This window comes from Oncorhynchus masou, chromosome 29 (genome assembly GCF_036934945.1).
Source record: "Oncorhynchus masou masou isolate Uvic2021 chromosome 29, UVic_Omas_1.1, whole genome shotgun sequence".
NCBI lineage: Eukaryota > Metazoa > Chordata > Actinopteri > Salmoniformes > Salmonidae > Oncorhynchus > Oncorhynchus masou.
The window spans coordinates 29,790,630-29,800,461 of NC_088240.1; the positions used below are offsets into that span (position 1 = coordinate 29,790,630).

At 41.3% G+C, this 9,832-nt stretch overlaps 1 long non-coding RNA gene across 1 annotated transcript; it reads right to left on the reverse strand.

Annotated features, from left to right (window-relative positions):
• LOC135519298 (uncharacterized) lies at window positions 1–2,827 on the reverse strand. The gene is made up of 3 exons (XR_010452282.1): window positions 2,776–2,827; window positions 933–1,076; window positions 1–583 (listed from the first exon to the last, which is right to left on the reverse strand). It is a non-coding gene; the product is annotated as an uncharacterized LOC135519298 (long non-coding RNA).
• Between the last annotated feature and the right edge of the window lie 7,005 nt (window positions 2,828–9,832).

Sequence of the window (9,832 nt, forward strand, 5' to 3'; positions counted from 1 at the left end):
GAAAGCACAGAATATTAACGATGGCTGGTTGACGAACCACCCTTAGATTACATAAAACAACCATTTGATCCTATGACATAATCTTGTAATTTTGCTCTCACAGTCCCCACTCAATTTACTGTATGGATACTGCAGAAAATAATGTTTGCCTTCTAATACGTAACATCAAACAAATCAAAAACTATAGATTGTACCAAAGGAAGGCCAATCTAGTATAAAGTATTTGGGATTTCTTTGAACAGCACTTCATGATACATTTGACAAACATGACTTAAGAGTGATTTTATATTGATTTTCATAGTATTGACTTAAAAAACATGTCAATTTTGCAGGAGTAATAAAGGTATTTATAATTAACCATGTTTTATAAACTAATTACACATCTCATCAAAATGAATCAGAACAGAAAATGATATACAGGGTGAGCTATGAACAATCTATAGAATTGCACCATTTAATGTTACAAAGTCTAATGGTCCTCAATAAGACCTATAGGTTCCAAACACTTGGACAGTGATCTTAAATCATCCACTCCTGAACTTTCCTCTAGTCACTTCAACATGGTAGCCATCATTATTTTCATCTGCAATTAGAAGACAATCAGGAAAAACTATTAGACTTTAAAAAAATATATTTCAAAATTGCATTTCTCGATGAGGCGCGAGTTGATCCCGAATCCATAGGCCTACATACCCCTGTTCCCTACCAGACCAGGGCACAGAGGGACAAACAACCAACCGAGAGCCTCAGGATGTGGTTTACCTAACAACATGACGACCAAACCCTAGCTAGCACTCCTTACTGATCCTCGCCCTTATCACTACTCACAACTAGTAACATCATGACCCAACACACCTTGCTTTGGAGCATGTCAAAAAATGGTCTCATAAATAAATAAAAACCAATCCAACTCTGCGTCCATACTTTCTCACCTCATCAGAGTCCAGCACGTGGATCCCAGTAGGTCCTTGTCTGTAGATATGGCTGATCTGCTGGGGAGTTACATTGTAAAAGGAGAGCTATCTTCTCTGAGAGGGCTCACAGTGTTAGGTCCTCTAGATAGAGAGTGTGGTATGCTGTGGACATGGGAGGGAAGAGATCCTAATCAGTTAAGAAATATCGGGCTGGTTTCCCAAACAGAGACAGATTTTTTACAGCCTAGTCCTGGACTAAGAGGAATGTTCAATGGAGATTCTGTGGGATGTAATAAGGGAAACCCCCACATGGCCTGGAGACAACAACACACACACAGGGAGAGATGGACACAAACAAAGGGAGAGATGGACAAACACACAGGGAGAGATGGACAAGGGCTCCATCAAACATGCATTGGATCTGAGAAAGGTTTGTCTTGGTTTTTCTTTTTTATTAGTTTTTTGGGGTAATTTTTACTCCCTTTTCTCCCCAATTTCGTGGTATCCAATTGGTAGTTACAGTCTTGTCCCATCGCTCCAACTCCCGTACGGACTCAGAAGAGGCAAAGGTCGAGAGCCATGCATCCTCCGAAACGCGACCCTGCCAAGCCGGCCCTGCTTCTTGACACACTGCTCGCTTAACCCAGAAGCCAGCCGCACCAATGTGTTGGAGGAAACACCGTACAACTGGTGACCGTGTCAGCGTGCATGCGGCCGGCACGCCACATGCTAGAGCGTGATGAGACAAGGACATCCCGGGCGGGCAAACCCTCCCCTAACCCGGACGACTCTGGGACAATTGTGCGCCGCCTCATGGGTCTCCCGGTCAAACCCAGATCTGTAATGACACCAGTGCCTTAGACTGCTGCGCCACTCGGGAGGCCCGAGTAAGGTTTGTTTAAAGCAACTAGTAACATCATGACCCAACACACCTTGCTTTGGAGCATGTCAAACTGTGCATATTATACACAATGTATGATATTCGTTAGCAAAATCCCACATAAAATGTCTCTAGCATCATCATACTTGCAATCCAGCCAAGTAATATTCCTAAAAGCTAGGACAACACAGACTGACGCTGAGAAAGTGATCTCTTTCCACAACAGCAGGAACTTGTCCCTAGATTAAGGAACACCTTAGCCAATAATAACTCTTACTTTCAGACAGTCTTCACAAGCGCTTTGTTCGAATGTGGGCGGAAGCTATGACCTTATTTTCATTGGAAGATGTTTGTTAGGCGAGGTCCTCCTTAGTCAGAAAATATTGCACTAGATTCTAGAACAACCGCATTACACAACAGGATAGGGGACAGCCCTTTCTTTAAACAAACTTTGGGTCTAGAAAGTCTCAGTGACATGTAGATAATAAAAGAGTAGACACAGTGGACTAAATATAGAAAACTAAGAGGTAGACGATCAGCTTAAGAAGCAGGCAAGACTAAACCTTAGCAACCTCTGACCCCTAACTCAGACCACAGGGTGGGCGAGTTTCCCTGCATGCAACATTCACCTTTACACAAATATCACAGGGTCCTTTCCCTTCACTAATCACTAATAAACAGTACAAAATGTAAAGGACAACGACTTAATTAGTTGTGTATAACGTGCGGGGGAGGAGAGGTGTCGTGGTGTGCTGTGTTGACTGCAGATAGCTATTTAACCATGTCTGTCGTCAGTAATCAATTATTATTACCGTATTGGTCAAACATGCAGACCTACCAGATAAACCAGACGAAGAGGTCAGAACGATGTAGTAGTGCACTATGGGTTAAGTTAGTGTGTAGACAACACGGAAAAGAGGACAGACAGAAGGGAGGGGGGCCAGTCCCCGACAGACAAGGAACACAAACACACAATCTTACCAGTATCTATTTTACCGGGTGTGCCATCTTTTGAGCATAAAGCAAAGCGGAGGGGGGGGGGGGGCAAGTGGAGGAAGAGTTATAGTTAGACATCAGTACCAGTTAGGCAGGAGAGAGAGAGAGGAGAGAGAGAGACAGAGAGGAGGGGTGGGGAAGGAGAGAGATAGAGGTGACAGAGAGACAGGAGTGAAAGAGAAGTGAGTGAGCGGAAGAAAGAGGTCTTATTGGTAATGTACAGTACCACTCCACAGGGACGTGTTAGGGCAAGAACAGAGGGACAGCATCTGGATTGCAGCACACTTCAGTATCACACTGCGCCAATTTTCTTTTTTTGGGGGGGGGGGGTTGTTCATCATTAATTATCACAATCAAAGCACTAAACACGTGAAGATGTAAAGTGTTGCCATTTTGTTGGTCTTTTATAGGTACTTTTTCTGTAACTGTCGTCTAGTCTCACCTTCCTTTGATGGCGTTGAACAGTTGGATGCTATCTGCCAGACCACAGATTTGGATCAGGTCCTCTCTGCTCATCTTCAACAGGTCAGCGCCTACAACATTCACAAAAGATCCACAGCCACTTCCAAACTGGTCTGATGACGTTTTGGGGGAATAAAGACACAGAGAGAAAATTCACAGGTTATTTTCTCCAAAGGCCTTTGGCATTAGAAAGTGAGAAACAATTATAGATTTGTAGATGTGTGTCTGACAGTCATCTGAGTGCAATTCATGGGTGAATTATTTCACCTTTAAAATACATTTTCTAACCTATAACTTTGATTTTCACTGGAAAAGTCCTTCAAACATCAACCCCTAGGCATCAAAACAAAAAGATACAAAGACAGCTGACACTTAGAAACAAACATAACATCTTCAAGCAAATTTCTGGCAACAGTGTACAGGAACAAACTGACAGTAGGTTAAGTCTTACATTAGATGAATCACACACACACACACTTTAAATACTTTATTTGAATCCACCTATCAAATGTACAACAAAAGAATCCAAACATCTGAAAATGTCCCTGTATGCATGGCACAGGTACAGAAAGCACCTTCTCCAAACAGCTAGGCTGCCCACGACAGCTGAAAGAGAGCAGTACCTAGCCAATTGCTTTGCCCTAGTTTTTATCAGGCCTGTAATTTGGAGCCCGCGCACTGCAAGCCTGTGTACCTGGCCGAGACTGCCAAATATCAGCGCCACCAGCTTGCACCTAGGCTGTCCAAGCGTACCGCGATGGGCTGGTACTTACACAGCTTCTCGGCAAAGTCCCGCTCTATGTAGTCATCAAATGAGCAGCCCACTTTAAAAATGAGCACACACACACTATAGAGTACCTGAGAAAGTGGAGATGATCCTACAGAAAGGCGGGAACCTGTGACACTGAAGCCACTGCAGCGTGGACGATGGCACAAGGCGCCACATGTCAAAAAGAAGAAGAGCCATTGAAATAACTAGCTATAGCACCCACTGACTGCCCATCGTCTCCATACAATCACCTAAAAAGATAAGAGATGAGAGCAATGGCATTAATACTACTCCTGCTGTTATTTACTCAGAAGAGCAGCCAGACAGAATCAGCTCCCCCTGCTGGATTGGAGAGCTGTTGCTATAAAAGTAAAGTGTAACACAAATGGGGAAGAGAACAAGCGTTAGGTCATTGAGTAATGATTTGTGCTGATCGGACTAGTGCAAATAGGCAGTTCCAATGGATTGGACGGTAGATAATGGAGGATCTAATTTGGCTGAACTGAGACCTTGTCCTACATTTGCCTGACGAATCATACTGAATTTTATTCCGCCCTCCCTCCCTAAATCCATTTATCGCTACATACATTGTCTTTGACTACCACCGCAGAAGTCCTTTCTGCTGACATCAAAGTAAGGGGCGTTGTACAAAACAAGTCATCAGCATTTGGATCGTTTCCAACCAATCAGAGTATCAAAGCCAATGACTATTTCTGAAATGCAGCTTTACCCATGGCCCAATTCATCGGTTTCTGGGACCAATTAGAACAGCTTAAATGTGCTTGTATTTGAGAAGGAGTCAGGGAGGAGATCATATCCAGACTCATTATGGAGAAGAAGCGTAAGTGGGGTCGTGGTGTTTGGCATAAGGATTCCTACATAAGGATTCCTACATAAGGAGTCTTTGCAAAATGGGTTGTGCAACTGAACTGCCAAAGATGCAAATAGATACATCCAGATAGGAAAGGCGTTAGCACACATGCACACACTCACAGACACAACCCACATCCACAATAATTCTAACCCTAAACCTAAGCCTAAAATAGCCTCCTCACTTCTCTGAATTCTAGTTGGTTTACTATTCTTGTGACTACTTCTGGTTTCTAACAAGTATAGTAAAATGTGCAGACACACACACGTGCACGCACGTACACACCTGCTGCTACCAGACTCTCATTATTATTGCTAATTAAATACTGCACAATTTAAACACTTGCCTCCCAATTCCCCCTTCCACAAAACACATGTAATTATTGGACTATAAATTCTGCCTTCCTGTATTATACTTATGCTAACTTCCTGCAATAAAAATAAAAAAATGCCATGGGGGAAAGAGAAAACATTGCAGTTTTAAAGCTAATCTCCATAATGCTGAGAGATAATGTTGCTGTTTTAAAGCTACTTTCCAGCAATTCTACACATTTTGCCATTGGGCATAGAGGAAAGTGTGTAGTTTTAAAGCTAATCTCAATCTACTCTACACAGTTTGCTATGAGTCTGCTTGCTATGAATTCTATCTGATGGCCTTTGGATGTTTCGGTAAAAATACAAATAATGTCCCGTTTGGAACACTGACAAGTAAAGAGCATAACAAAAAAACAAAAAGATTGTTCTATTCTACTGAACCATTTACTTTATGTTCGTATTCTTATATTTTATTACTTCTTAATGTTGTTGCACTGTCGAGAACGAACCTGAAAGTAAGCATTTCGTTGGACGGTGTATTTACCATGTGTACCATGTGTATCTTGTACATTTGACTAATAAAACTTGAAACTTTAGTTTTACCTTTCAGTGAAGCTACATGAAGTAGGGGAGCTGTGGTATGCTGGAAAAGGAGTGCAGTTAGTGCTACCGAAATTTGGGGCATCAGGCCAAAGGGAACACTGAAACAAAAGAGGCAGAACGCTCTCAAATAAGATGGTCCTGGCAGAGAGCGTGGCAAGTCTGGTTCATGTTTTACTAGGACATTGTGATTGTAGTCTGACACAGACATAGGTGGGAAATCCAAGAAAACAAAACCAGGTTAGTAGAAAACAAATCACTATTTGTTCTGGAACAATAAGCACGTAACTTGCCACACTATTGATAGGACTTTTTTTAATCAATCTTTTCCCTGTCAGTCTTCAGTTTGCGATCAGCTCCTTTTGTCTTCAAGAAAAGACAAGAAAACATTAGTTAAGTACAGAAAGAAAATAAATGAACAAATAGCTCCCACCCACACCCACTAAGAACCCCTTTACCTTGAAGACCTCGACCTGACAGCTGGAGAAAAGCACATGCTCCAGGTACTCTCCGTGCTTGTTCGGAGTGAAGGTGTCTATCTGGATACGGAAGGGCACTCCCTTCTCCCCACCATGCTTCCTAGGGGTAAACTCGGTGCTAATGCAGTTGACCTGCACACAAACAAACATACAACATACACAATCCATGAGTCATTCTATAAATATGGTAATAAGAGTTTCAAATGCAAGAGACGTGTGGGATTGGAAAATAGTCACTCTGGGATGTGGGAACTCACAAATACTTTAGAAATTCCTTAAATTCACCTTAAAAAAAATGTTTTTACATGTCAACGTGATTTTACTTTAATCCCAATTCTACCTCTGTACCCAAATAAGCTAGAAAGCAGGGAAAATAAAGTTATTTGACCGTGTTACCTGAATGAAGACGTATGTGTTCTTGACAGGATCCCAGAGACACTTTATAGTGTTGTGCTGCAGCGAGTGGGCACGAGGATTGACGACACCCACAGAGAGGGGAATATCTGGACACAATCAATAAATCAGTCAATGAAACAATCAGTCAATCACAGCAGGCAAGAAGGAATTGTAACGCTCTATTTTACACCACGCCTTTTACCAGGTAGTTACTTAGAAATTAAAAGTTAAAATGATAAATACCTAATAACTGAATAGTAATTACACTTCAACATCAGACCTGTTATAAAGTTGATACAAAAGATAATGTAGAAATCCTCAGATATCATAGGTCAATTATCAAACATAGACTGTGGTCAGACTTTACTTAAGACTTTCTCTGGTGTCATGACGTTGCCCTCTTTGGGTACAGCAAGCCCCATCCCCCTCTCCCTGCCACCCCCTTGCCTCCTTCAACTAGGCTGCTGTGGTCAGAGGTCGTAAATTCCTAGGGAAGACCCTGCCTCATGGCCACACAGTATAACGACAGAGTGAATTTTCATTAGAGAACAAAGGAATTTCTTCCACCTCACAGAACTTGAGGTCCGAACAACATTTATGTTCCGGAGAAGGTATAAAAGATCGGTGAAGAATCCAGCTACGAACTGTTCTGTTTGTTACATTTTGGTGAGCCTCATGGGAGACTGTGCGGCCACATTACCATAACGCTGTTTATATAATAGCCTCAGATATGAGATTTACATCTAATTGTTGTATAAGATGAATGAGTGAGTATAATACTGTTTGTAAAATTGTGTAATGTGATTTTGGACTGTTTAATGAAGGAAACTCCAATTCCCTTTTGAGTTGAACTGAATCAGAGGACCGCCCATGAGCCCAGGTAGGGTCAGGCATCCTGGGACAGCCCCTTTTCTGCAATTCCGAATAAAACCCCAACTTTGAGAAGTTCTCACTAGACCATGTCTTTCTCCATTATGAGAGGACGAAGGTTGCAGACCATTGCTGAATATTTTAACCATACCACGTGGTTAAACTCTTAGACTATCGATACCGACAGAATAAGAACAAGTCTTTGATATTAATTACTAGTCTGCAGCTAGGAATTTGGTATCATTGAACGCAAAGAACGACAACCACCGAAACATTCATTCTACAACAACATGAATGTCGCTCTGAACTATCCCCTCTAACCACGACAGACAGAGAGAGACGGACAATTCTACAAAAGAAAAACTTTTCAACAGCGATCAAGATGACACACTGAGCGTAAATAAATAAATATATATATATATATATATATATATATATATATATATATATATATATATATATATATTGATTGCAATTGTTCCCGAATGAGTGAGCGTTCATGTGCAAAGGACTAGCATTTCAACTGTTATAATTATCACTCTGTAGTGACTTCTCAGCTGACCCCCACTCCCCTTTTTGTCCACCAAGCCGCGATGCCAGTTTAGCCCACTAGGGCACATTTCCCTATCATTTCTTGTAACCATATTTACTTTGTTTGTTTGTGTGTGCACTTCTGTGATTGTTTAGTTAGTTAATAAATAAATGATTTAAGACAATTGATGTATGGATGACTCATAGTGAAGACTGGGTTCGTGCAGATAACCACCAATTTACCACATTTGTAATGAGACTAACGTGAGGTAAAGTAAATAATTAATTCATTCGAAGACTAATTGATCAGATATAAAATATCTGAATAGTTATTAGGAAATTATAACTTTGTAATCTGAATATTTTCCTTGGTGCCCCGACTTCCTAGTTAATTACAGTTACATGATTAATCAGTTTAATCGCGTAATACTAATTACAGAGAATCTTTGATAAAAACTAAAAGTCTTCATTTAATGATAGTAAAGACACAACACTGGTCTGCAGGCAACCAGACTCACCTATATCCAGGATCCTGTCCCCGGTATGTTCCATTTTCATCCCTCCAGCTGATGTTCTGTGTACTGCAGGCAGCAGTCGTGAAACACCACATGCACAATGCTCTGTGGACAAGCAGGACAAAGCATTAGTACAGAGCACAGTGCCTAAGCAAGGTAGCCTCGCATGTGGCCAATCACCATGACGTTCGGCAAAGTGCGAAAAGCTACACACAATCCCCCAGAAGAACCATTTACAGATAATTTCGTCAGGCAGCATTAAAGGAGTGGAAATTCTATGGATTTCATCACCCTTGGCTTCAGCTCATACGAGTAACACTTAAAAGAACAGCCTACAGATTCCCACAGAGTAAAAACATATCAAGGGAGATCATGCTGCTGTTAAAGATGGAATCCGCAGAAGGGGGAAACAGCGCCATTGGCTGCCCCACCACCATTGCTATTGTTGCCGAACTAAGGAGCGTCGCGCAGCATGGTAAAATAAAAATACACTGCGCGATGATGTATGATGAATGTTTCGCCATTAAGTATTCCGGCTTTAAAGCCATCGGAGTCCATTATGTCTGATTGTTGTGAAGTAGATAACTGCCTTTATATCGCAATTATTTGTTGTGGGATAAAAACATCTATGAGTGCTATTAAGACATTAGTGAGGAATCAATAGTAGCCGTTTGAAATGTCACCATTTGACAACTTTTTGCAAAGCACATACATACAGCGTTGAATGTTTAAACCGCTGGTCTGGACAGGTAACAACAGAGTAGATAACATACATTATTATTGTTTCCACACATACAAAAGGACATCAGTTCATGTTTCTCCTCGCGGTTGCATTAGTATTAAGTTAATTGCACACTTTTAAACCTACTAAGATGATAAAACTAATTGTAAAATGAACAACCTGTAAAAACAACCTGTTTCTGTTCATTTCAGGCTATTACACAGAGAGACTCAGGCATGACTGCCCAGAGCCCAAGGCCATAGACAGACCAACAAGTCATATGTTTTTCCAAGTGCCACCTGTTCCATTCTAGTGTTGTTAGATTGCTTCATTGAGCACAACCGAAATCTGACGGTCCTTTCCTGACAGCCTGAAGACACGGAACCTTCAAGTGGATGAAGCTGTGTATCTAAATTCAATCAAATGACTTCATTTTTTGCATATGCATATCAGCCTTTGTTTTAAAAAAAGTAATTTGATTGGCACATCTTTATCTATTACCATTGAAATTCAA